The sequence below is a fragment of the Pezoporus occidentalis genome, unplaced genomic scaffold, assembly GCF_034315485.1.
Source record: "Pezoporus occidentalis ecotype Australia unplaced genomic scaffold, CSIRO_AGI_Poc_V1 ctg251, whole genome shotgun sequence".
NCBI classification, from domain to species: Eukaryota; Metazoa; Chordata; class Aves; order Psittaciformes; family Psittacidae; genus Pezoporus; species Pezoporus occidentalis.
Genome location: NW_026914406.1, coordinates 182569 through 210412, shown reverse-complemented (window position 1 = coordinate 210412; position 27844 = coordinate 182569).

Below are 27844 nucleotides of genomic sequence, written 5' to 3'. Positions count from 1 at the left end.
GTGAGCAATTTTGGGCCTGCTATTCAGCATTCAGATGAAGGCATCTGAATGTCTACACAGGGGTCATAGAATCGTAGAATCATAGAATGGTTTGGGTTGGAAAAGACCTTAATATCATCCAGTTCCAACTCCCTGCCATGGGAAGGAATGCCTTATGACCATATCACCCAAGGCTTTGTTCAACCTGACCTTGAACACTGCCAGGGATGGAGCATTCACCACTTCTTTGGGTAACCTGTGCCAGTGCCTCACCACCCTCACAGTAAAGAACTTCTTTGTTGTATCTAGCCTGAACTTTCCCTGTTTCAGTTTGTACCTGTTATCCCTTGTCTTTCTTTGGGAGATGTGTTGGAGCTCCGTAACAATTAATAGTACAATTAATGGTGGTACAAATAATACCATCCCAGCTGGACTTCACTGAATGCATCAATCAAATCTCCAGTGGCTACTGGAAGTAGACAGTGACACATCCAAATCTGGGTGAGCAAAGGTAGACTGATCCTTTGGAAGCCAAAGCTCAATGAAGAGGAGACACCTTCCTATCTACAGCACCTTTCAAACTAGGGAGAAATGTCTCAACTGATTTGCCCAAGGCTACGCTGGCAGTTGATTGCAAAGCTGAGAATTGACCAAAGTTAAAATCCCAAGCCATGGACTTTCCTTGCTTTCCTATTCAGATCCAAAGGTGATGTCTTTGTGTGATACAGCAATTAATCCTATACGACGCCTGGTTATTGCAGCGAGTTTGATGGCTGCAGTTGGTGACACTTAGTTACCCAGAAGTGCTATCAGCTCTGTAACACAATTTGCAATAAGTCACCATTAATTAATGCTAAGTTATGAAGCACTTCCAGGGAAAGTGACACACCAAATTGACATCAGTGCAAGAAGAGTTCATTATGGCTAATGTTAGGATAATAAAAGATGGAGGAATTAATGATGAATTTCAATGTTAAGTATCACTTTTCCCATGCTTTAATGCATTGTCTCAGAAGGGAGAGGGAACTGGAAAGAGGCAGCATAATCATAGCTTGCAAAAACAGTATTCTTCAGCTTTCCATGTACACAGTGAGCCCTCTTTATACAGCCACATTCACACATCCTTGGATGGGCAAACACCCTACTGATCCCCAGTCCTGTAAGCACACCCTAAAGTGCTCCTTCACATTTAACACACTTCCAGGTACACATCACATTACCCACATGGAGGAAGTTTGATACTGGTAGCCCTTCCTCCAACTTACATAAGCCTTGTTTCAATGGCTTGAGTAGTCGTTGTTTACCCAAACCCTGCTTGTGCCCATCCTACCTCACTGTGAACAGACCTGCCTTTGTCCTTCTTCTCTTCCCTCCTGGCTTTTCCCCTCCAGAGTTTCTGACAGCTCTTTTGTGCCACGTTCTGGATTGGTTGCTTACGAAGCAGCTGCATCAGTGGAAAACTGAGAGAGAAGGGGGTGATTTTAGAGGTTTTATTATTTCCTTCAAATCTGTTCTCAGTTGGGTTCACAAGACAGTACTGTCTCCCCCTGCTAAATGTCTCTTGACCAACATACACACATGCTCAGTCCTCTCTTGATTCCCCTCTCTCCACACATATATGTGTAAAAGCAGATACACAAACAGTGCTTCAAATACACATTCATTTCTGTCTCCATATGTATGTTTCTGTATCTTGTCACCCAAATGTTCCTGGTGATGGCTGTGTGTGAACATATATGTACAGTACATATATGAATACTTACACACAAAGCAACACAACTGCCCTACAGTGCCATGCTTACCCTTGTTTCAAGCATGACCAAGATGATTTCTAGCCCTTTTTTTATCATCAAGTCTTGATACAGTACAGAAATGGATATTGTATCTCCAGGTTCTTTTCCTGCACGAGTTGACCAAGTTGATAGCAGTTCAGTGATGCAGTTTGGTTACTCCTGAGCATCTCTGCTGTTCCTCAAAGACAGCACTTACAAAACACCAGACTTCAAATGAAACTCGTACTATTCCAGAGTAGCCACATAGGTTAGTTCTGAAGATATCAATACCAATGAACCCTCTGAAAAAAAAACCTTAAGGTAATATTTTATTAGAGTAAGGCTGATACTGAACTCAGGACAAGTTTACTTCTTCCTATGGTTTTATAAAAGAAATTAAACCACCTGAAGAGTTGAGCATTGCCTAACAACTATTGCAAGATGCATACACATTAACGGCTACACTTAAAAACTCTGAAGGTTTCTTATACCATCAAGAACTCCAAAGAAATTACCCCAGAAATGATAAAGCCATACTTTTTATTATAAGGAGAGAGGTTTTGGGCATCTCCCATTTTAAATTCTAACTAAACCAGCTTACCTCTATCTCTGCTCCCCCAAAACTGAAAACCTGCATGCAGTCATTGTGCAGAAACTCTTCCACAATGGGCTACAAAGCCAGGCCAGAGCAATTCTCTCAGCTAATCAATATACAAAGTGCTGCTGTGGTTCTGATCTCAGTCAAAGCAACACGCACTCCCCTCAACACAAAAGCCTATGTGATCAAACCCAGAAATTCAATAGAAACCCCACTCCACTCCTGCATAGCTGCACTTGTGAGATGAAGAGACATTGATACTGAAGTGCTTGATGCTTGCAACCCCACTGAACAACAAATACACTTGCGTCCTGGGAGCAGGCCCTAAGGATAATGAGAAAAATCCAATATGTAGGATGTTAGGCAGACCAGATCGGAAACAAGAAGTTGGGTTGTAATGGATCAGTGGTCAGATGCTTCACTTCTGTATGCTTTATCTCAACAGTAAAAAGCATGACCCCTTCCTTCCTCTTCACCCCAAGGATGCACAGCCAGGAACTTGGAGATGAATGACTGTAAGGACCCATCTCTCAGGAGCAGAGCCTGAAAGAGGAAAATAGTTTCCTCTGTATTGTCCCAAATCTGGTGAGATATGAAGAAAGCTCCTTTCTCATCTTATCTGAAAGAATAAAAGCGAACAAATAATCTCCAGATGAAACAAGCAAAAAAAGAGCTTTTTTCTTGTAAAGTTGTCAGTGGTAGAAATAGCTGAGTTCAAGTCAAGTCTGGAAGTTCTGTCACTGAATTAAATGGGAATAGTGGGGTCGGATGGTCACCCGAATACTAGTAATTATATGACTTTGGACAAGCTTTTTAGCTTTCAAATGGATCAAATTGTGTTGTCTCTTTACTTGATAAGTATTCTGGGCACTACACAGAGTGGCCTTAACCCCCAAATCCCTCTCCCAAACTCTCAGGGGTGCTGGCCTCTAACCTACTCACTTATATCCCAATACCCTCCCATTCCTGTAGGACACCTCCACAATGAATAGGTGAGCCACCATTCCTGTGTCCAGTGATAATCCTGAAGCTGCTGGACATTGGGGTGAGTGACTGTCAGCCTGCTAGTGATGTACATTATGGTACTAAGGGGTACAGAAAAGTGTCATTCAGACACTATTAGACATGAGATAATCCAGCCGTGAGAATAAACTCTGTAGGAAACCAACCTTTACGACTCTTGCTCAGAGAAGTTCTTGTCAAACTGTTTCAAGAATGGAAGCTCAATGTATCGGGATAGTGATTTACCATGGGGAATTTGGAAAAGTAATTGGCATTGTGGTATAAAAAGAAATCTTTTCCTCCTTTGGCTCCATTTTTCTCCCTTTTCCTTGGTATTTGATATCCCCTCATTTTTGTATTAATAGTTCAGGAGCACAAATAAATCCCATCTCCTGTCTTTCAATGCCATATGGCCCTGCATATCTGTGCTCAGGTATGTCCCTTGGGAGGATGGTCTGAAGCTCTGTTGTCCATTCCAAGAAGCATGTTTGGTGTCTTTCTACTCCATCAACCTCCTTGTCAGCTATGCTCTGTCACTTATTGATATCCCAGCTGATGATAAGCCTAAATCTTTTGTTTCCTACCCACTCTGAGACCTTCTCACTCCACTCTCATGTCATAGGAAAACACTTCACCTCCTTAGGTGCACTTCTGACTTGCATACTGTGGCCTCCTGCACCTATCCAGACACCTATACCCACACTTGCACACTGCTACAGTGGCAGGGAGATGGAGATTAAAGCCACTAATTGCACACAAACAAATGATTATGGGGACAATTGTAAATCACCCCCACCCTTGCACTAATTCTTCATTCCCTGCATGGAATAACGCCCTTTTGTTCCCCTGGATAAGTTTCTAATATGCTAGTGGGCATCCAATGAACACGGGGGCACCAGGGTGAGTTTGTTAATGAGATTATCCAAGTTTTGATTTAGATGAAAAGCAGGCAAGGAAGGAGGCAAGGTCTGCTATTACTTTGCATTACAAAAGATGGGTTTGGGAAGCAGAAACGTCTGAAGGCAGCAGGCTGAAGGGTGGGCTGGGACCTTATGTAGGGAATATGTGCTCATGAGACTCCCCTTATAGTCCTGCTTTGGGGCCCCCAACATAAGAAGGACATGGAGCTGTTGGAGCAAGTCTAAAGGAGGCCACGGAGATGCTGCGAGGGCTGGAGCAGCTCTGCTCTGGAGCCAGGCTGAGAGAGCTGGGCTGGGTCAGCCTGGACAAGAGAAGGCTCCTGAAGGGGAGACCTTAGAGCAGCTCCAGTGCCTAAAGGGGCTGCAGGAAAAGCTGGAGAGGGGCTTTGGACAAGGGCCTGTAGGGACAGGCCAAGGGGAATGGCTTTAACCTGCCAGAGGGGAGACTGAGATGAGCTCTTAGGCAGAAGCTCTTCCCTGTGAGGGTGCTGAGGCCCTGGCACAGGGTGCCCAGAGAAGCTGTGGCTGCCCCATCCCTGGCAGTGTTGAAGGCCAGGTTGGACCCATGGGCTTGGAGCAAGCTGCTCTAGTGGAAGGGGTCCCTGCCAGTGGCAGGGATTGGAACTGGATGAGCTTTAAGGTCCCTTCCAACCCAAACCAGCCTGCGGCTCTATGACTCTATGATTCTATGACTGCAGATGTCCTGATGAGTCATTCTCTTAGACTTCTGTCTTAGACTTGCTGACTGTCATGTGCTTATTCACACCTTCAGGTTGAAGTAAGATGGAGGAAAGTTTTATTTTATCTTTTTTTGAGAAGAGCTGTGATTTGACTTAGCTTCCCCAAGGTGTTTCTAGGCGTTGGCTTGGAGCTGGTCTGTATGCCCAGTGTGATGGTCATGGTTTTGTCCACTCATGGTTTTGACCTGAGGGAGCTACTGGAGCAGCTTTGTCTTCATGGGTGAGCAGTGACTGCTTTCTGCCTGCAGCCTTTTTTTGCTGCCAAGGCACTAATGGTAATCCTAATCCAAGTGGTTTGTCTGAAGTCATCACTAGAAAGCTACCCTGTGCTCTGTTTCACCACCGTGCAACTTCTGTTTGCCTGTGCTACCATCTCTGTGAAGGTCTTCTGAATCCCTCTACACTGCATTGACATTTGCCTGATGAAATATTATGGAAGAATCCAAATCCCTTCTGCTTCTTCAGCTGGGGCATAGGGTTTACAGTCCAGTCCTTTCTTGAGAGGACACCAGGTATTGCTTCGAGTGCCCATACTCATCACACTCCCTGCTGAAACACAACTTTACTTCCCAAAACAAACACTCATGTATTCTTTCCCAGAAAGATTCTCTTCCTCTGTGCCTGCCTCCTCATGAGCTGTGGGGACTTGTACCCTCATGCATCTGGGATGTGTTTGTTAAAGCACATTGTTTCCTTTGCCTTACAGTGCGGAGAGTATGGACACTAAGGGAAAAGCCTAACCTCTGTCAAACTACTCTCATTTGACAGATTTCTGATGATACATAGAGCAAATCAAAAGAAATAAACACTTTAAAGGTGGAGAGTGGGATGTTTGAGAGACCAACCAGAATCAAAACTCTTGGAAAATACAGGGCAGAGGAAGACACACGTGGTAAGCAGTACTTTGCCTGCACCTGCAAACCATGGGTGCCAGCAGAAAATGGAAGGCAGTCCGGAGGTGGTTTTACTTCTGTCAATTGCTGGATGTGAATCACTTGATACTTTCAGTGGTTTTCAGCTAGCTCAGGCAGAAGAGGCTAACTACAGAACACAGAGTGACATCTGAAGAGCACTTCACTCGGCAAAAATGGAACTTAGAAGGGAAAGATGAAGCGCCATCTCTTTATCCTGCCATGAGAAGGGACAGGGAAGAAAAGGAAAATGAGGAGAACATGGTGATTTTCTCTGAAGATGAACAGCTGATTTTGGGAGTATATAGACTAAACAATGGAATTATAAAAAGACCTCTGGGAAGAGCCTTGGAAAGACCCATAGTCATCCCTGACAAAACAGACAGAATTTACTGAGCAACAGGGATTTTCATGTCTAAAATAGAGACATTAGTTAAGTGCCTCTAAGACGTGACAGCATGAAGCAAACCACCATCAGACTCATGCTCAAATGGTTCTCGAGTCGATGAACCCCTAATTTTGTACAAGCAGTAGTGCCTGTGAAAACAGGTAGGGAGTGCCTAAGAAAGATGTGGAAGGAAGGATGTATGGAAGGATGATCGCTGACCACCTCCAATCCACCTTTGCTTGTGAGCTTTTGCAAGCCCAGTACTCATCACTTTCCTGTAGGTTATAGGCTGCCTCAGCCACTGAGGATTATCCAGCGGGATTATGTCCTTTTATACCTGTTGGTTTCTGTGGCCAACAATGGTGTTGGTAACACATTCATCCTGGAATTCAACCAATTCCTGCAGGCTGCCAGACCCCAGAGATCAGCCAGGCCATGAGAGGACTTGCAGTGGATAGTGACTGGAACTAGGCTATCACCAAAGGGGAAAACCTGTCCATACACGACAAGGGTGAAGGAAATAATACTGAAATCCCCTTACCAACCACGTCTTATATATTGTCCACCTTTCAGCTCAGCTGCAAATCTCATGTACCAAGCAATGGCAGCACTCGAGGTGGAGATCAGCTGGCAGCTCTGACACCCTTTGCAGTCACATCAGCGTCAGTAGCTGCTCTAATTACAACCCCTACATTCAGCCATGGAAAGACAATAAAGTCCTGATAGTATTTCTGTCCCCTTTGACTCCAAGAGGCAACCACAGAATCAGTGCAATAAGTCTGAACTGCAGATGCAGGAGAACCATCCTTTGGGGCTGACATTAATTTTAAATAAGCCTCTCTCTCATCTTACAGACACATTGGTGTTTACAAAGTTGGTTTCTTTTCTTTTAGAGCTGTCTGTTTCACAGGAATACAGCTATGGGAAGGGGTATCCAGTTTATTTGCAGGGAACAGAGTGGGTTATAAAGGGTATGTCAGGTAACGGGGTCAGTGTGGATCTGGAGATTAAAGGCATGAAGTGCACTGCATTGATTTTTTGTGTCTGCGCTTGTTAATGGCACCTGTATGAGCGTGATGACTTTGGCCCTTGTCCATGCCATCTCTCTGATGTTAGACTATTGCTTGCCTGGAATAAGGAATGAAGATACTCTGTGAGATTAGTGGTACAAATGAAGAAACAAAGTCCCAAGGAGGTTCAGCAGTGTTTCTGATGACCCTTGAAATCTCCACAAATCTGTGCTGATGTTGGTGGGAGCTGGAGAAAGCCATAAAAGATTTGTCTGTATTGATAGAAGAGATGAAAATAGCACATGGCCCATGCCTTAACCACAGAATCATCCATCTGCAGAATGCCAGGGGATAAACATAATTTGTAGCATGAATTTCTCTCTCATCTGGAGTCAGATCCATCCCCCCATATAATGGAGACCTGCCTTCAGCAGAGCTGTTTAAACCTCAGACTAAATCTCAGCTGGGAAAGGTTTGCCAGTTACTGTTTCTCTTCCTGTGGTAGCTGCTGCTACTCCCAAACTAAATAAGAATCTTGAAGACACGTGTTTTTCATGTGTCAGAGCAGACTTGCTCTGAAAACCATGTGACACGCAGACTTGCTTTTCACCTCTCTGCAAATGGGATTTGGGAAGAAGAATGGAAAGCTGTTGGGGCAAGGGCTCACTGGGGCTGAATATCTGTTGGGATGAAGAACCTAGCCTAAACATGCCACCAACGCGATGCTTGGTGACTCCTACCTAGAGCAAGGAAAGTCCCAGCTCCCCCTAATTCCTGTGTCACTGTCTCTTGTGCCTGTGTGGCTCATGCAGAATGGCTCATCTTCATCAAAGGGAAAACAAACGAACTCAACTTGGTTGCTTATGAAGGTGCCATGTATCAGACTAAGCTGAAAGCCGGCACCACCATGTTTAGGTTGTGAGACATATCATTTGTCCTGCTACAACTGATATCAAGTCTCCCTTTAGCCTGGAGGTTTGGACTAGAAATATGATTCCCTGAAGAATCCTTTCATCGTTGACTTTGTGAGCCTCATGCTCTGCCAGGAAAGAGGGGAAGCTGGGAGGAAGCAGACAGGACACCTGACCCAAACTGACCAAAGAGGTATTCCATACCACAGCACGTCATGCCCAGTATATAAACTGGGGGCAGTTACCTGGAAGGGTTAGATCACTGCTTGGTCAGGCTGGGTATCGGTCGGTGGGTGGTGAGCGGTTGCATTCTCTTCCCTTGTTATTTCCCTTATCATTATTATCATTGGTGGTAGCAGCAGTGATTTGTGTTATACCTTAGTTACTAGGCTGTTCTTATCTCAGCCCATGGGAGCTGCATTCTTTCCGTTCTCCTCCCCATCCCTCCAGGAGTGGAGGTGGGAAGTGGGGAGAGTGAGCGAGTGGCTGCGTGGGTCTGAGTTACCGGCTGGGCTTAAACCACGACACTCCGCAATGAAAAGGCTCCTTCACCACCTTCCCCCCCTGAATGCAGAGGCTCTCTTGGAGACAGCCACAGTATTAAAGGTTTTCTCTAAGAAACTTCTTCCTACTCCACGATTTTCCCCACCACCACATTCAGTGCCATGGGTTAGTGGTGGCCTTGGCAGTGCTGGGGAGCAGTTGGACTTGATGGGCTTAAAGGTCTTTTCCAACCTGATTGATTCTAGGATTCTATGATTTTGAAACTCCTCTGAGACACGTCCCCATTTGGAAGATATAGCTGGCTGCAGGCTGGAGTAGATGTGAGACAACATCAGACTGCAGAGATGTCAGAGTAGCACCTGGCCCTTGATGTTGTCTGGATGAGAGGGAGGGACCAGAGCAGAGAAAAAACCTCTTTGAGCATTAAATGGGCTATGGAAGTGAACTGTGATGTAAGAGTAAACTGGTTTTCTCCCTAAAGTGATTATTGCCACAGTAACTTGTAGCACACACTTTCTTTGAGACCTCATTTAGGCGTCTTTTATGTCTAAAACCATTCACAGACCCTTTAGCAGGGTCTCCCTTTAGAGGGTGATAACACTGTTACTAGCAATGCTTTTATGGAGTGCTTACGCTGTAATGAAACAAGCATCCAGCTATAGCGTTAGTCAAGCTGGGGAAATCAGGACTTGCCCCTGGCAGCAGGGCAATTGCAGCAGAATGCTGAATCTGAGTCCAGACTAGATCCAGTCTTGAGTGAGGCACTGAGCAGCATATGAAGCGCTACACAAATCTTGGCCAAATGCTGTTGCCCTAGGGATTTGATGGGATAAACCCTGGAGATTTGTAAGACCCAGTTTTGAGGTGACAGCTCCAGCAGAGTCATGTTTATTGGCTTGGCCACTACTCAGAGAGACCATCAGGGATTGAAAAGGCCTGAAAGAGTGAGATGGAGCTTTCTGAAACTCAGGGAAAACCTCAACTTTGCCATCAGATGGATTGGCACCTGTTTGACCTGACCATACAGTCCTGAAATATACATCTTGGAAGCCAAAGCATCTTTTGGATCATGAATGGGGAGGAAGGGGAGGAAGAATAGCCACAGTGTGGTAGAAATCCTTGAAGAAATTCCCAGGGCTGTGATACCAAGCCCATCTTTATCCTTTATCTTGAAACTGGGGTGTTCTTCTCCCATGGAGTGTGTGCAAATGCCTAGAGTTGGGACGTGTGAGGCTGGTCCTGGTTCACAAGGGTACAAGGGGCGCCCAAGATGCTGGTTCTGCTCCCCAGGAAGATGAGTCTTGCACAGGGGATGATGTGGGGAGTGCTCATTATCTACCTGACAGCTTGCTGTTGGTGATGGTACAGGAGAGGAAACTGAAGCAAGGAGAAGAATGAAGCACATGTATCCATCAATATATGCTTGTTGTCGCTGACTGTCTTGTGAGTATTGCAAGACTTGCTCTTTTATTCTGGAGTTTCTTGTTCAGGATAATACTTGCATAAGGAGGAAAAAAAACTAAACCAAAACTAAACTCAACAACCAACAAATGTTGAAATCAACCGAGATTTTTAGGGTATCTCCATGGTTCATGCCCTGCCCAGTTTCTCGAAGCCAGAAAATATTTATCCTAATGTAGCCTAATGGTGAAAATTCAGGATGCAAGTAAAACCAGCCCATGTTATCACTTCCAGTCTTGATTCAGTCAGCTCTAACCCAGACTTTTGGTGTTGAGGGATCTGACCCTTAGTTGGGATGCTGGCCAGACTACTGAAGGTGGAGGAGCTGGCAATCAGTGTGTTTGCTCTCTTGGCAGCAGACTGACCTGTCACACCGGGTCACCAGGAAGGGCAAAACATGGCCAAACAGCTTGATACTAGCTTGAGAACATGCAGTTTGTTTGGAGAGTGCTAGTGGGATTTTAAGAGACAGAGAATAAGGATAAAGACAGCAGGGAGAGGATGCTTCTGTTGAAGATACCTACACAACAACTCTGCTCTAATAGCATCAATTGGTGTTTGACTTCAGTCAGACCAAATTGATAGAGATAAATGAACAAGATGTAGAAAGAATGATCCTTGCTGGAGCTGCCTGGTAGGGAGAGACAGGGAAACCACAAAGGTTAAAAGTCTAATGACAAGCATCCTTAATGATTGTTCTTCCTGTATTCCCTCTGGGTAACATTTCCTGATTCTAAATTGTCTTAAAACCACTCTAACACAGCTGAAACATTTCTAAATATAGTTCAGCTCAACTCAGGATGAAGAATATAATGGAATTTCAGGGAAGAAAATGAAGCACAGTAAGTTTTTTAACCATTATATGTCATTTAAAGCAGGCCAAGTGGTGCATGAATCTGGGTAAACACGGAAAACAAAACTGGTGTGTTAGATGAAGTGGGAGTTCACGTGCCTGCAGCAGTGCATGACTGTCTCCGTAGATAGTGTGAATGTCTGCACTGTCACTGTAATAGTAACTCCACCCTCATTCCCATGGAAAACACCTGAAACAAAACTGAGAGTTGTCACAGACAGTGATTTTTCAGTCCTGGGCACATAGATCTCTCCTTTGGTAACCACAGGTATACATGAGGCTTGCATTGCCTCTTCTGTAGCAGCCTGAGCTCACCAGCTTCTCCAAAGCAACGCAGAGCTTGGCTGCAGAAAACGGCTTAAAAGCACAATTAGCTTTCTGTAACAATAGCCTCTTTATTCTTCATTATGAAAGGGCTTGAAAGGGAATTTGTTTTCTTGGATAGATGTGCAATGAAGCTCTATCAGTACAAGTAACCTTGCAAGCCAGACACAATAGCCGGTATCTACCCATCGCTTCCTCCCTTGCCCTCCTGAAGCAGAGCACAGCAGCTCATGAAAATCATGGGTTTTGTCTGCTCCCCTGCTTATAAATTACACTCATTAATAATATTTTCATTTCTCGTAAAAGCAATAAAATAATAAATGTGCCTCCACAGTTCCTGCTTTGCTCAGGGCCAAGCTTCCAACCTCTATCGGGCAGGAAGGTCAGGGCGGTGGGCTGGATTCACGCCTGTTGTTTAGAGGTTCTTTTAGCTGCCATGTTCAGATAATGTCACTCTCTGCCTTCATTGGCATTCCTTGGTCCAGCCCCAAAGCTGATCTATAACTTGTTAAAGGGACTTTCACAAATAGCACAGGCTCTGAGTACAAATCTTGAACCTATCCGTGCATTTACATCTCCCAGCATTTCAGCAGTTAATGATGCTAATGGCCAGGCTCATGCTTTGGCTCGATTTCCATCTAACAGATGTGAGTAAAGATGCCTGAGACAGCTTCTCCTGTCCTCCAGGGACTCCAGACCCAGACCTGCTTTAAGCATTGCTACTCAGGTCTGTTCACACTTTCCTATCAACAAATGTGAGGATGATGCAGTTGTTTTTAGTGCCACAGAAATTCTTGTCTTAATTCCCTTTGGAAATACTGGGAATATGAACAAAACCACAATGAGAGGGATACAAACAAGAGGTGCTAGAGAAGAATTCACTGCAAAGACATGAAAAAAAAACCCTCAAGAATACATAGAAAGTAATCAATTCCCATATAGTGTCAGTCAAGAAAAGCTGAACTGTTCTGATAGCAGAAAGGTTGAGGACCCTTAGTGGCAAACCTATTGGGGAGTCTCTGAGCATCAAAGCTGGATGCTAGGTGATGCTTGAAGAGTAACCAAAGACTGTGAGTGCATCAGGGAAAGGGTTATCTTGGCAGTTAGGCCTGGGGAATGGATTTGTTTTCCAGGGTTTTGTCAGAAGGTCAATAGCAGAACTGAGATGTGAACAGTGCTTCCTGCTGGCAGGGGTATGCAAAACATCCCCCTGGGGAGAAGGAAGGAATGGTGGCAGGTGACTCAATTCTTTGGGATTTCCAAGTAACAGGTTCAGTGGAATTAAAAGGGAAAGACATGGCTCCTTTGCCTGGTAAAGATGCTGTGTTACTACACCCCAATTTCATCAGAGAAAGTCTTTTGGGGAACCTGTTGCTATTACAAGGCAGGAAAGGGTCACATCTGTTCACTGGGCTTGATATCAGGCTGTATCCCTGTTATCTGATGACCTTTTAGAGATCTGATGTGTCTGGAGGTCAGGAAAAAAGGGTTGCTCAGATCCAGGGCTAGTTCCTATCCCTATAGGTAGTGGTGCTGTACTGAGATGCAGATGGATATCCAGGCACATTTGGGGGCACAACTGGAGCTTTGTAGCAGAGGAAAGCCCAAGTTTAATTGAGCAAGTATATCTTGGAGACATAAAGTAGCAATTCCAGGTTGTTACTGATTTCAGAGTGTACCATGCAGTAGACATACACTTCCAACATCCTACGATAGCCCTCAACTGATGTGAAACCCCAGCAAGGCTGGAGTCAGCCAGATGGGGATGGGCAGGAGAACAGAGCAAAGTCAGTGTGCACCAAAGCTATTCCTATAGACAGCAACTAAACAGGACTGCAGCACTGTTCCAAGTGCTGTTTACAATCGTCCACAGGTTTTTGACCAAGAACAACTAAGTACTGTCAATGTCCAAGCATGGTTCAAGGGGTAACACAGACCAGGGGCATCCCAACAGTCGGCATAGGCAAAGCTTCGTGGTTCTGGTGTGGGCAAAAAGGTTAAGTTTTATGAAAAAGAGCTGTGCCCCCTGGCCCAGGAGATGCTCTTTGGCCTGCTTGATTTAGTAGCACAGACTTAGTTTGATAATGCCTGTGCACTAGCCCTGGGAAGTCAGGGCATACACTAATCAAGTCACGCTGCCTGTGTGACTGCTCAGCTCAAATGACTGCTGGCATTATAGGGAGTGCATTCCTACACCTAGGAGGAGTTATTAAATCCTTCCAAAGCCCATGGGTGCTCAGATCCATCTCCTGCAGACACGGAAATAAATCCCCATTCCCTTCTGCAGGTAATTACTTGCCTGCTCAGACTCCTTATACATGCATGTGCATACATGATTGACATGTAGCAAAGCCTGTCAGTCGTCTCTGTGACTGTGCATGTAAAACCAGCAAGGGAGCACTGACTGTGGCTGTTTTCCAACTTCTCCAGAGGTAGCTGCTCTCTCAAGGCTCAGGAACAGCCTCAGGGCAAGGGGTGATGAATGCAAAGGACTCAGCTGGTGATCTCCAGCCTGTAGGTAAAAACATCTGCAGGAGCTTAAATGGGAAGAGGGTGTCTCAGGGGATGGAGAGAAGAGACAGGGTGAAGCACAGGAAACAGCAAGGCGCATTCAGCAGAGGCTATGGCAGGAATCAGGCAGGATTCTCACATTTAGCCTTATCTAGGACCCCAGTTAGTGGACATTTGTATCTTCCTTAGACCTAAGCTAGAATAAATGGATATAAATAAAGGTATGTGTGGATTTATCCAAAATACACAGTGAGATGTTGTCATATACAAAAAATTATGACTCTTACTGCCTTTGGTGGATCTTATAAATTGTATCTGTAGTGACTACTACAAACCAAGAGCCTTCACTACAGACAGATCTGCAGAACCCCTGTCCCTGCAGGGTGCGCATGGGGAAGCTGTCCTGGTTTCTAGGCTGGAGATTACTTATCTGAAGCAGGAAGGACCCACAAACATCTTTGCAATTGGCATCAGAGCAAGGCAAATTGGTGTCATATTCAAGCTGTTGTGGAGATAAACTGAGTGGGTTCATTATAAAACCCACTGTGTGACAGAAGTATTTCAGGAAGTGTCCCTTCTCTCAAGAACAGGCACACACAGGTTCTTGAGGCAGTTCTTCCCTCCAGGACCTTAAGGTTGCCACAGGTCTTCCCAGTGCTCCAGCAAGAGCCTTATTTTGGCTTGGTGGAAGAAGTTCAGTTATGAACATCCCACCTTCTGCCTTTCTCTTTCCTGCTCCAAAGTGGGTTGAAGGACTGATCTTCCCCACTTCATCATTTCTTTTTGCTGGCTTCAAAGTGAGTGCTTACCTACCTTCAGGACCAACGCCTCAAGGCTATTTTCTTTGCTGTCACATTATCTCCTATTGGAAATGACCACAGGAGCTTTTGCTAATGTCAGATGGCAAGCATAAGCCAAAAAAAGATCTGCATGGGGACAGGGTGAAGAGGAACAAGCCTCGATTTTGCAAGCAAGTCATCCTATCTTGTCCCACCACCACTAAGCAGAGTGTGGTGGTGATGTTACTCGTAAGGTCACCCAGCCTGTGGTTTAACAAGCACAACGAACAGACTCGCTGGGCTCCCTCCTGCTCTAACAACATATGGTGGTGGGAAGGATGATGATTGACTGGTACAATGTGATTTTCAATGAAATGCCTTCAAGCCAGAGAAGTTCCAGGTGACTAGAAGTAAGCAATCATTGTGCCAATCTTTCAGCAAAAAAGGGTCATGCCTTGAGCATGGCAACTTGAGGGAATAAGGCAGCTTTTTATAGAGAGTAATATCTCTTCTGACAGTGCTAGTGAACTGCTTCAAACCACACTTGGCTGGGAATGTGCGAAGATGAATAGCTTTGTCTTTCAGTAAGTATTACCGGGAGCAGTAGGAAGAATGAGAAATGGTCTGTAAAGTAAGCAATAGCAAAAAATCCTCTTCTTTCCTGACCTTACTGTAAAGAATGCCTTGAAGTGTGGGGAGGAGGAAGAAAAAAATCACCCTAAAGGGAAATCTGGAAGCTTTTATTAAGGAAGGTTAAGGATTAGGTGTGATGAGCTGGAGTATTGCAGTCCACTCTGGTACTAGCATCATCTGCTTCTGTTTATCTTAGTGTTAAGGTGATGGATAGAGACCTTGGTTGGGTCTGGGTACATGGTGTGATGAGTGTTGTTTGCCCCTATGGAAGTGATAGCTGGAGACAACTGTCTAAATAAATAAGGCAGATAGAGGAGGACTTTATCCCTTTTTTTTCAAGCCTGACCAAGGTTATGCCAAGAAATTTGGGCCATGCAGGGAAGTGACCACACATCTCCTACACCTTCACAGTTTGACCTCTTGCTGGTCACTGCATCTTTTGAGGGTTCAGGACTGGGAGATGGGGAGGTTTTCCTGGTGGGAGTTTCATCCTTTATAATCTGGAGCTCAAATGATGGATCATGTTTTCAGATTTTTGAGGGAGTTATGGGCTTCTTCACAGTGTTGGGGGACTGGAGGGTAAAAGATGTGAAAGCGGTTACTTAAATTGCGATGGTTTATTTCTGAGATAGTTCCACTGTGGCGCAGGTCCTCCCAGATGTGATCTGGAAAGTATGGGAGGACCTGCCTTTACCCTTACAAACATTAAGCTCCCATACTGGCACCTCTCATTTAATTAGGACTAAGAGCTGTTTTCCTCCCCCTTGGTATGTGCCAAACCTGTGCATTGCTCTAACTCAGCAGAATAATTAACACCCCTGTGAGTCACCACCTGTAATCTTTCCTCTTTGGAGAGCCACTCTTCCATAAAATCTTCCTTTTATGTGTGGATATGTCAAGAGACCTCTTCTTTGCATTCAGGTGTTAAATATCCAGTATTTTTGGGCGTTCTTCAAGAGGAAGCCCTCCTAGCACATGTAGACAAGCATTAGTAATGCAGTGTTTGTTAATTATTATCTTAATGTAAACTGGCTGACTCAGAATGCCATGGTTCCATCTGCTCATAGGGAAAAAGTCTTTGGTGACGCTGGTTTTCCAGATTAAGCAATAGAAGTGTGAGAGAGGACTTAGAGACACTCACAGACAACAGTTGTGTGCCTTGTACTGTGGCTGTCTGAGCATATGGTCTTTTATGGGATTCCAGGCCCTGTCAACTCAGAAAGCAAATCTTGCCACTCTGTACAGGCTGAGAGTGAGTCTGCTCATCTCTGACCCTGTCACTGAAGCATCTGGCAGGAATTATGAACTCTCTGTCTTCTTGTGTTAAACCTGAGGTCATTGGCTGTTTTGGCTTTGTTAGTATTTATTTTTCCCTAGGGAGAAGAAAGGAGCAAGGGTATATCTGAAAGAAGCCATAAGCAGAAGTTCGGCATTTCCATTTTAGCTCAGGTTCTTCTCAGATGCATCTTCCCCACTGATTTAATCAGGCAAATAGTCCCCTCCACTCCCATCTGCAAACCAGCTCCATGTACTTGTGGGTCTCCTCCTCTGCAAGTGCATCCCAAATGTGCCCTTGCTCTGCACAGAGTCACAAGATTTGTGCTGGAGTGAAGGAGGAAAAACACCGATGTTCTTTGATTGTATTGGATGCTGAGATCCTGTCATGTATTTGAGGTAAGGGGCACCTTTGTGGGTCTGAATTAGGGACTGCAGGACTCAGGGGAGCAGGAATCAGTCGCGGTTTCTGTTTTACCAAATCCCATTCAAGGATGGAGCAGTAAACTCCATCCCAAAGGGGATTGAAACCCCATTTAGGACAGCCAAGACATAGGGGAGAAATGTCTCCTCTCAAGCCAAGAGGAGAAATGTGAATAATCACTGATCCTTGCTCCCTAGCTGGGATCACCATAAACTAGTAGGTCAAACGTGATCAAGCAGATCACTTCTCCACAATGCCTTTTTGTCAGGACAGTGAGCATGGGATATGCTTTTCCTCCCCCAGCCCAGTGCTTTCCTCCAAGCTCCCAGTAGTGTCAATGATTTCTCCTCCACATTAACAAAGCCTGGGTGGACATTTGAAGAGTTAATGGTACATTTTTCTTTGGCATAATTGATGTTTACTCCTTTTTTAGTTTGAGTTACAAAAAACCCTAGAAGGCGTAAGGGACTTTAAGATCTCCTTTATACCCTTAATTCCCCAAGATCATTACAACCAAGGAGACTTTAAATCCCCAGATAAGTCTCCGCAAAGGGATGATGAATAGATAAAAAGCATCAGCAGTGTACTGCAACAATATTCATCCAGAGATCTACCATGGTACTTAAACTGAAGAGCTTACAAAACAAAAGCGAGGTGGAAGGAGGGGCAGGCATTTGCTAATACAAGAGTGCAAGCAGTACAGTGCAGATGAATCACACTTCTCTCACCAAAACCAAGTAGTTCCATGACACCAGAGCTAAAGGACTTTGGTTTCCAGCAGAATGGTGTCACTTGATTTCAGGTGAATGAAACACTTTTTATCAGTATCTCCTCTCCTCCTTCTACTTCAAACTTGTTTTCAAGATGCTTTGAGTCTCAGTGGTTAAAATCAGCCCATGCGCTTCATAGGTATTTGAAAGGAGGATGCAGAGACAATTGAGCTCTTCTTCCTCAAGCAATCAGAGCATCAATGATGCCTCTTTTTCAACTCTCTTCCTTTTTTTCCCCCTATAACGCTGATCTCCTAGTCTCAAAATACAGGTTTTTTCTGTACAAATACAGTAATGGAGCTCTGCTTGTAAGACTTCTATTATGGGGTTGCATCCCCATGTTTCCCTGCTCATGGACTAGATGACTGTTGAAGGTCCCTTCCAACCCAAACTATTCTATGATTCTGTGTTTCCTAAGGCATACCTGATTATCAGCCCTACAGAGAAGGCAGCAAACAAAGATGGCCCTTGGGTTTGACTCCATGTGCCTGCTCTTATGCTCTTGTACCAGGAACATTGCTTGCCTTCCAATGGAAGAAGGATGAAAACACACATCACACTTAACCCAGGTATCTCACATTAAATCATTAGGGATTTCCATGTTTCCTCTGGAGCTCTGGCGTTGTCATGTGTGGGAGATTAGGACGAGGTCTGGAGGACTGTATGCTGTCTATATGGTCTGATTTCCAGGGATGTTGCAGAATATGGGTAGCTTCTTTACTCAGTTTCCTGTGGCCCTCAAACCTAGAAGTAGTGTGTTTGCAGTTTGGTCTCTTGGTTATATCTTGCTTTGCCTTGTGAGGCTGGTCCTTAGGAAGAAAGGCTGAGTCTGTTGGGGGGGATCATACAGCACTGGCTGAAGTAACATGCCAGCATATTTGTCTGAGATAATCTGGGATTTCAGGCCCAAGGAAGTTGGTGCGGAGCTATTTTGTCTAATAAAGCACTGGAGTCAGAAGGCAGCTAATTGCAAAGTAAATCGGTGAGGAAGCTCAACAGGAGAGTTTGGTTAATTGTGATTCCTTGTTTTTTTCCTGCCTTATAATTAAAAATCTGGTTCTCCCAGGGGCAGAGACTGACTTTCCTCTGCAAAATTAGTATGATACTGTCCAAATCAACTCTGGGTGTATGTTTGTCTGTCTATCCAGCTATCTATATTTATCTATCTCATTAACACCTTTCTTTACTGTTTTTGGTGAGGCAAAAATGACCTTTCAAATCAAACACTTCTAATGCCTATTACAGAAAGCCTTCATGTTTCAAATTTATTTCAGCTTCATGATAAAAGCTTTATTCCCTCCTCAATCTTCTGCTTCCTACTTACACAACAAGTAATGTTGTCTTGACTTTCCACATCCTTTTAAAAATTTCTTATTGCATTAGGTTTTCCTTTTCCATGTTTTTGCCTTAACTATTTCCCATGTTGGAAGTAGCTAGATAAACAGACAGGAAAGTGAAATTGTAAGTCTGTTAATCTAGAATTCTTCCAAACAGTTCCAAACACATCTGAACTTGTTTTTTTTTCTGGTAATTATAGTCCCATCTGGGTTCAAACTGAAACAGGGGAAGTTCAGGTTAGATAGAAGGAAGAAGTTCTTTACTGTGAGGGTGCTGAGGCACTGGAATGGGTTGCCCAGGGAAGTTGTGAATGCTCCATCCCTGGCAATGTTCAAGGCCAGGTAGGACAGAGCCTTGGTGACATGGACAGGGTGACATGGTTTAGTGTGAGGCGTTCCTGCCCACGGCAGGGTGCTGGAACTGGATAATCTTAAGGTCCTTTCCAACCCTAACTATTCTGTGATTCTATCTTCCATTATAGCATAAATATTCTCTGAATAAATATTCTCCTGGCAGTATCTACAGTGGTCTGCAATGGGAAGCATAATATTCAAGCAAGTGATCCAAATTCACCAAAACCTTCTGGATATGCATCTGGAGGAACTGTGTTAGCCATGCAAAGTCTGTTCTTTGTCTTGTTTTTTTACAAGCTTTGAGAAAAAAAAAGCAACATTTGAACTGAGAAGGGAATGCTTGTGATCCAGACACTGCAAAGACTGACTGAATGTGGAGGCTGCTTGGTTTCACTTGGGTAAGACCTTCACACTTATATTTCCCAATCTTGCCATGGAAGTGTCTGCAAAGGTGGTAAGCAGTCTCTAAGAAAAGCCAAGAAAGCAAAGTAAAAACCAAGGAGACCACTGACATTGATGGACCTGTATTGCTTCCACCCTGTAATTTATAATTTACTGAATTCTGTGAATTTGACATGATTCTAGAGATGCTGTGAGCCAGACATAGAGAAAATGGCTGATCCAAAATAAAAGAACTACTTGTAGGAGACAAAAAGAGAGCGTGTCCCCTGTTTGAGGAGGGTATCTGAATCATGGAATATAGATCACCAGTGCTCCGTAGCTGTGGGCAAGTTGACCTTCCACTGTATGTCAGCCTGCTTGAGGATGTACTTGAAACCTTTTCTTTCTCAAAGGCAACAAAAGCTTCAGATCTTTCACTGGCACGTTCAGTCTCAAGATACAAACCTTTGCCTCCTTCAGTGACGAAGCTGTTTGTGTCAAAGGAGTAGGGTGGGTAAGGGAACGAGTCAGTAGCAGAAGTAGGAATGTACAGCATCTTCAGCAGTAGTTGATGACTACATAGGAGAGCATGCAGCTGGCTTGGAATGCAGGTGTGCATGGAAAGCTCAGGACACAACATTCAACCTTTGGTCTTCCTATTTTGGGGACAGAAGAGCAGCTTAGTCTCCCCTAGCTTTAGACTTCCACCCTTCAAACAGTATGGGAATCAGGCATACAGAATCATAGTATAGTTAGGATTGGAAAGGACTACATGTTTGTGATGAGGGCACGTTCCCACCATCAATCATATTTCCAGGTAATTGAGTTGCCTTAATGCTACCTGGGCAATTGCATAAAATTTAGCCATCTAAATTTGTGGTATTGTTGGCTTTTTGCAAGGAGCTAAGAGATGCCATTCTGGTGAGTGATGGACTGGAAACCAAACACGGGTGGATAAACTTTATAAGCCTTGTCTGAGAGCACTGTCTTTAATGCTTCTACTGGAGGCATGAGTCGTCTTCACAGCAGCTGACCTTAAAAGTGGATGCCTGGCTGAGGAGCTTGCAACTTTATCTAATCACTGGCAATAACATAAATGTCATGGCATAGACTGATGGTTTTCAACAGTGATGATAGCAAGTATCCGTAGGTGACACTTTGCCCAGTGAAATGAGGATGCTGCGTGTTCTGCCTGGTTGCCTATGTCCCAGCCACTTATCACAGGGTCTAGTTTCTGAAGGGATTTTTACATGAGGATTCATTGCTCTATACTTAAATGCATATTTAGGTCAGTTTTCTGCTAATAAGCTGCAAAGATTTTTGTTTCCCAGCTGTTAACTTCTTGAATGGAAAAGGTAACACCAGCAAACAGCAGTGAATGAAGAGGTGAAATATATTCCTTTAGGCTAGTTAGGAGGTATTTTATCATTTGATTTGATGGGGGCAAAATATTTCACCCAAGAGCTTAAGGGAATAGAAGAAGCTTCCCAGACACTGCACCCTTTCTCCTCATATGATTCCTGAGTCAGAATAGAGAGAATAAATTTTTCCCTTTGTGGGCCATGGGCTGTTGCCATTCTGCTGCACCAGCTAAAGAGCTGCTTCTGCTGATGAACTTATTCCCACCCCATCCTAGTTGCTGTTTCACTTTCTAGAGGATCTCTGAAATGAAAAGTATCTCCCAGGCATTACCAGGGAGAGATGTTCTCAAGCCACAAACTTAAAAGCAGGAGAGGACTCCAAAACCCACAAGCCATTGATTTTTCAAGCACAGAAGAATCCTAGCACATAACAAAACAGATGAGAAAATAATGAGGGAAAAAATATCAATCATACTGCAAGCAAGAAGTTACTTTCATTTTCCAAAGAGCTGAAAATAAGATCAACTTCCAAGCAGAACTTTTCTTTGAGTCTGAGGGTAGCTTTTGCCCCTATGTCTATTGACGTCTTCCTTTCTGTTGGCAAAACAGAGTTCATCACTTTAGGGAGCCTGTGCTGTTGAAATTAATATAACAAATTACCATTAAATCAAATGTAGTCTCTCAACGGTTTTGGACAGAAAACTGCTGGGTCTTGATCTTAAACCTCAACAATGTTTCCAAAACGAGTTTTCATTTTGGAGCTCTGTCAGTGGGGCTGCAGCTGTAGAGAGCTGGGGAATGACTTAATCACCAAGAAGAGATTCAAAGAGCCACCAGGAGCAGGGCAGCTTGGGGGTATTTGTCTCCTGTGTTGGTGCAGGCAATCTTGCAGTGAGCACCTATTAGTGATGCAGCAAGACACTGCATGATAATTACTTTGATCCCTGCTGTAAGACTATAAAGCAACGCTAAGTATTTGTGCATGGCAGCACTTCTGTTAGAAGCCTTTCACATCAGATAAGAAATGAAGGGTTTCGTTTTCTGCTTTGTGCAGAGGGGGTGAAATGAGAGTCTTGTGTTTGATGGTCAAAGCTAAAAAGTAGACATCCTGCTGTGAAATCATGGGAGATACCTGAGATGTTGCGCGTATGAGATGCTCTGACAAGGTCCCATGTGTTACATGGGTGTGTATGAACTTACAGCTCAAATACTGTGCTCAGTTTTGGGCCCTTCACTACGCATAGAGGTGCTGGAGTGGGTCCAAAGAAGGACAACAGAGCTGATGAAGGGTTTGGAGCACCAGTCCTATGAGGAGAAGCTGAGGGTTTAGCCTGGAAAAAAGGAGGTTGTTTAGCCTGGAGAAAAGGAGGCTTAGGACAGACCTTATTGCTCTCTGCAAGTACCTGAAAGAAGGTTGTAGCGAGGTGGGGGACAGTATCTTCTCCCAGTAGGACAAGAGGAAATGGCCTCAAGCTGCACCAGGCGAGGTTTAGATTGGATATTAAGAACAATTACTTCACCCAAAGGCTTGCTAAGCATCGGAACAGGGTGCCCAGGGAAGTGCTGGAGTCTCCATCCCTGGAGGGATTTAAAAGAGATATGGCACTTAAGGACATGGTTTAGTGGTGGACTTGGAAGCACTGGGTTAATGGTTGGACTTGATGATCTTGAAGGTCTTGTCCAACTTAAGTGATTCTGTAATTATATGAAAAGAAGAGTAAACAGATCTCTAAGACTGAGTTAAATCAGTCAGGCAGAACAAGTTTATGGATGAAGATGGGAATACTACTTTCTTCTTTTTACTGATGGAGAACTGAGGCACAGCTTTCTAAGCCCTTAGTGAAACCTGAGGTTTCATTCTCAAAGCAGCTCAATCCACACCACAGTTTGAGCTAAGTCTTCTCAGTTGTAAATACGGAGTTATTTGTAAAATTTTGAGGTGATTTGCTCATGGACAATGTTATTTTTACAGCATCACATCTTGTGAATCCTTTTACTTCTGCATCTCTGTTAGTAAACCAAAAGAAAATGCCATCATCTATGCCACTATCATCAGCAATAGCATCAGAATAGCACACAGGGATCTGAGTTGCTAATTTAACGTCATTAAATCCATCAGCCTTTTGCAAACCTATAAATTACAAGCCTCCCTTAGCATCTGGTCATTTTCCAGGTGCACTGGCCAGGCCAGATCTGGGCTAGAAACGGCATGTTCTGTAATTAACAGCTTGGTAAGGCATTCAGTCCATCCAGGAAAAACAGCTGCTCTTTCTACATCATACACTAAACCCAGCCTTAAAGACGGGCATAGCATTAAAGCTCCATTGCCCACCAGGAACTCTGGCCAGGTTTTGTCCTTTAACTGAGAAAAGGCTTATGTTAGAATGGAAGTACAGGAGATGTATGAGACTGGCATGAGCATCACCTGATGGAGCTGAACCTCATCCCACATTGGGCATCTGTGGTTGACCTTTGGTGATCCTCAGTGCTGTAATGGTTTAGCTGATGGCTGTCTACCTCCATTGCCATTTATTGTGTTCATCTAGCACAGGTTCAACTTCTACTCCTGGTAAGGAAAAACTCATGGTCTAGCTATGAGAACTTGCTTGAGAGGTGGTAAAATTCTGCATTTCCCTTTAAACTTCGAAAATCCTGCCAGTCCCTGTCCTGTGCTCTTGTTCCAGCTTCTCACTCCACAATAAACACAGGATGAAACAAGAGGAAGGGAATGGCAGCCTCTGGAGTGGTTTAGAAGCCTTTAACCAAGAGGAAAGGTTAATGGAGTAGAGTTAATGCAGTTGAATTTATTCTTAAGAGAGTTTGAGATGACTTGGCAGAAATCTTCAGCCTTAGGAAGAGAAAGGATGATAATGGATAGTTTTCTCTCTGATGTCATGGTTAATAAACCCAAGGCATTATTTAAAGCTGAGATTATTTGAGAGATGTGCCACATCAGGCAAAGGGAAGAAAATATAATCAGTGAGTTACAAGTCAACTCAAGAACTTGTACATACAAGCATAACACAAATACATACAAGGATAACAGTGCTCTAGATTTTCTAGTTTGCATCCAGCAAAATGTGTAAACACTGACCTTGATTCTTCACACAGTTGTCTTGAAATACATGGTTGTATTAACTTGATAGGACAAATGGTAATGGGTTTAAATTTTAACAGGGGAGATTTAGGTTAGCTCTAAGAAACATTCTTTACTGTGAGAGTGGTGAGACACTGGAACAGGCTGCCCAGGGAAGCTGTGTCTTCTCTGTTGTTGTGAATGCTGCATCCCTGGCAGTGTTCAAGGCCAGGTTAGATGGGTCTTGGACTTGGAGCAACCTGGTCTAGTGGAAGGTATCCCTGCCAGTGGCAGGGGGTTGGAACTGGATGATCTTAAGACCCTTTCCAACCCAAACCATTCTATGATTCTGTGATTAATACATTGTTGAAGTAAGGCAGCTTTATGCCAGAGAACACCTTTATACGTGCAGGTGCGTACCTGGGCTCAAGATGGAACAAGGTATCATAACTTAACATTTTTGGTGAAACATTATGTTTTTAGCTTTTTTTCCCTAGGTAAATAGGGGGAATTGGGTATGCTTCAACACACAGAAAGCATCAGTTGTTGGTTGTGAATATTTACAGAGAGCTTGGATGGGAGGATCTGAATAAGCACAAAAACATCTTCTCAACCCAGCTAATGAATTTGTAACTTCTGGCATCTTTTTAAATGTAACCCCCATTCAATCAGTCTGCAATTAACTCCAGCCCTGACACTTCTGGCTGTTTGAGCAAGCAATGCATCTGTGTGCTAGAAACCAGTCCACTTGATTGGATCTGTGTGAAAAATTACTACTTGTTGGAAGATAAGGTGGAAGAATGTCTGCGTGCCTTAATAAACTGGATTGGGGTTTATTCTGCTGGAGGAAAACCGTGTTCTCTCTCAGGGACCTCATTACCTGAATGTATACCCTTGTCATCCCTCTTGCAGTTCAGTGGGGAAGCCTCCTAGCCAAGTGCATTAGCACGTTTTTCAGCACTTCATGTGAGCACAAAGAGTCTGAAGTAGGGTGTGGTGACACCACTGTGCTTCAAGACACACTGCTCACTGGGTAATCTCAAGAGATTACTCTAAGATATGAAAGTTAAATCGGCTCTTAATTAAGAGAACTTAAAAAAAGGTAAGGGCTCTTAACTGCTTTTGCCACTCAAGCCATGACTAAAAACTTGCATCTAGGGTGCAATAACCCGGTGCAATGATGTGGGTCGGTGCCAACAGGCTGGGAAGCAGCTTTACAGAGCAGGATCTGGGGGTTTTGACAGGCAGCAGGTTGAGCGTGGGTCAGCACTGCATTCGCGTGGCAAAGTGCATTAACCAGTATGTGAAAGTAAATGATTCTTCTCTGAGCAGCTCTTGTGATACCATTTCTGAAGTACTGTGTCCAGTCTGGGGCTTCCCAGAGCAAGAAAGAAGTGAGGATACTGGATCGAGTCCTGTGAAGGGTCACTGAGATGTTCAAGCCCCTGGAACACAGGGCATAGGAGGAAAAGTCTGAGAGCTGAGTCTGCTCAGCCTGCAGAGCAGAAGGCTTGGGGGCATCTTATTGCCATTAGTAAATACCTGGTGGGGGCCTGTAGAGAAGGTGGACACCATTTAGTGGTGGCCTTGGCAATGCTAGGTTAATGCTTGGCCTCAATGAACTTCAAGGTCTTTTCCAACCCAAATGATTCTATGATTCTGTGATGGAGCTCTCCAGTGGTGTTATCCTAACCTGTATCAGTGAAACTGAATGGACTTCGTTTGTAAGGCCTAACCAGTAGATTTTTACTAATAAAGTATATTTTTGACCATAACAAGTCAACAAATGAGAACATGGGTTCTCTCCCAAGAGGTGGTAACCTCCAGCAGAGTGTGAATGAGGAAAGATCTGGCAGAAGTGATTTCTGGATCTAGAAAACAACTATTCTCCACAGACTCAGATACTTACGTTTTTCTCACTCTTTTAAATCAGGCCAGCTATTGCCTGGGGCTCTTTTTGAGTCATAGCATACAAATTGCTTTGGGGGCAACCATACCGTATAATTTCTGCCATAGAAGACACAAAGAATGGTAATGAAGGCAGTGACTGAAGGCAGGGAGATTTGGTGTACATGGCTTGTGGGCTTTAAGCAAAGTTTCACAGCTTGCAGGAACCTGCCTTTGCAGAAGAAGCAGGCAGACATTTAGCTATCATATTGAAAACCGTGCTGCTCCATGGATGGTATGAGCATGAAATGGGCTGTAGAGGGTCAGACGAAGCTTTCTGCCTCCAAAAGTGGCTAACAGCAGATGCCTGGGGAGTAGTGTAAACACGTGGCAGTGTACAGTGATACTTCTCCAACATGTTCCCCCAGCCTCCAGTGGGGAGGATAAGGGCTTTGAGCAATAGCTGTTACCTTTGTCTTTAGAAGCCCATGATTGACTTTTCCTGTGTCAGTTCTTTTTTTTGCAGTCCATCACTTTAGCTACATGCTATGGGGTTGCCCTTTGCTTCTAGTAAACCTAATAATGTCACTGGAAACCCCCAGGTTTTGGTTTTATAGAATCATAGAATAGTTAGGGTTGGAAAGGACCTTAAGATCACCAAGTTCCACCTCCCCGTGCCACGGGCAGGGACATCTCACACTAAACCATGTCACCCAAGGCTCTGTCCAACCTGGCCTTGAACACTGCCAGGGATGGAGCATTCACGACTTCCTTAGGCAAACCATTCCAGTGCCTCACCACCCTTACAGTAAAGAACTTCTTCCTTATATCCAATCTAAACTTCCCCTGCTTTGAACCCGTTACCGCTTGTCCTGTCACTACAGTCCCTAATGAAGAGTCCCTCCCCAGCATCCCTATAGGCCCCCTTCAGGTACTGGAAGCTGCTCTGAGGTCTCCACGCAGCTTCTCTTCTCCAGGCTGAACATCCCCAACTTCCTCAGCCTGTCTTCATACAGGAGGTGCTCCAGTCCCTGATCATCCCCGTGGCTTCCTCTGGACTTGTTCCAACAGTTCCATGTCCTTTTTATGTTGAGGACACCAGAACTGCACACAATGCTCCAGGTGAGGTCTCATGAGAGCAGAGCAGAGGGGCAGGATCACCTCCTTCGACCTGCTGGTCACGCTCCTTTGGATGCAGCCCAGGATATGGTTGCTTTCTGGGCTGCGAGCGCACACTGAAGCCGGCTCATGTTCATTTTCTCATCCACCAACACCTCCAAGTCCTTCTCCTTGGGCTGCTCTGAATCTCTTCTCTGCCCAACCTGTAGCTGTGCCTGGGATTGCTCCGACCCAGGTGTAGGACCTTGCACTTGGCATGGTTAAACCTCATGAGGTTGGCATCAGCCCACCTCACAAGCGTGTCGAGGTCCCTCTGGATGGCATTCCTTCCCTCCAGCGGATCAACGGAACCACACAGCTCGGTGTCATCGGCAAACTTGCTGAGGGCGCACTCAATCCCACTGTCCATGGCAGCGACAAAGATGTTGAACAAGACCGGTCCCAGCACTGATCCCTGAGGGACACCACTCGTTACTGGTCTCCAGCCGGACATTGAGCCATTGACCACAACTCTTTGTGTGTGGCCATCCAGCCAGTTCTTTATCCACCGAGTGGTCCATCCAT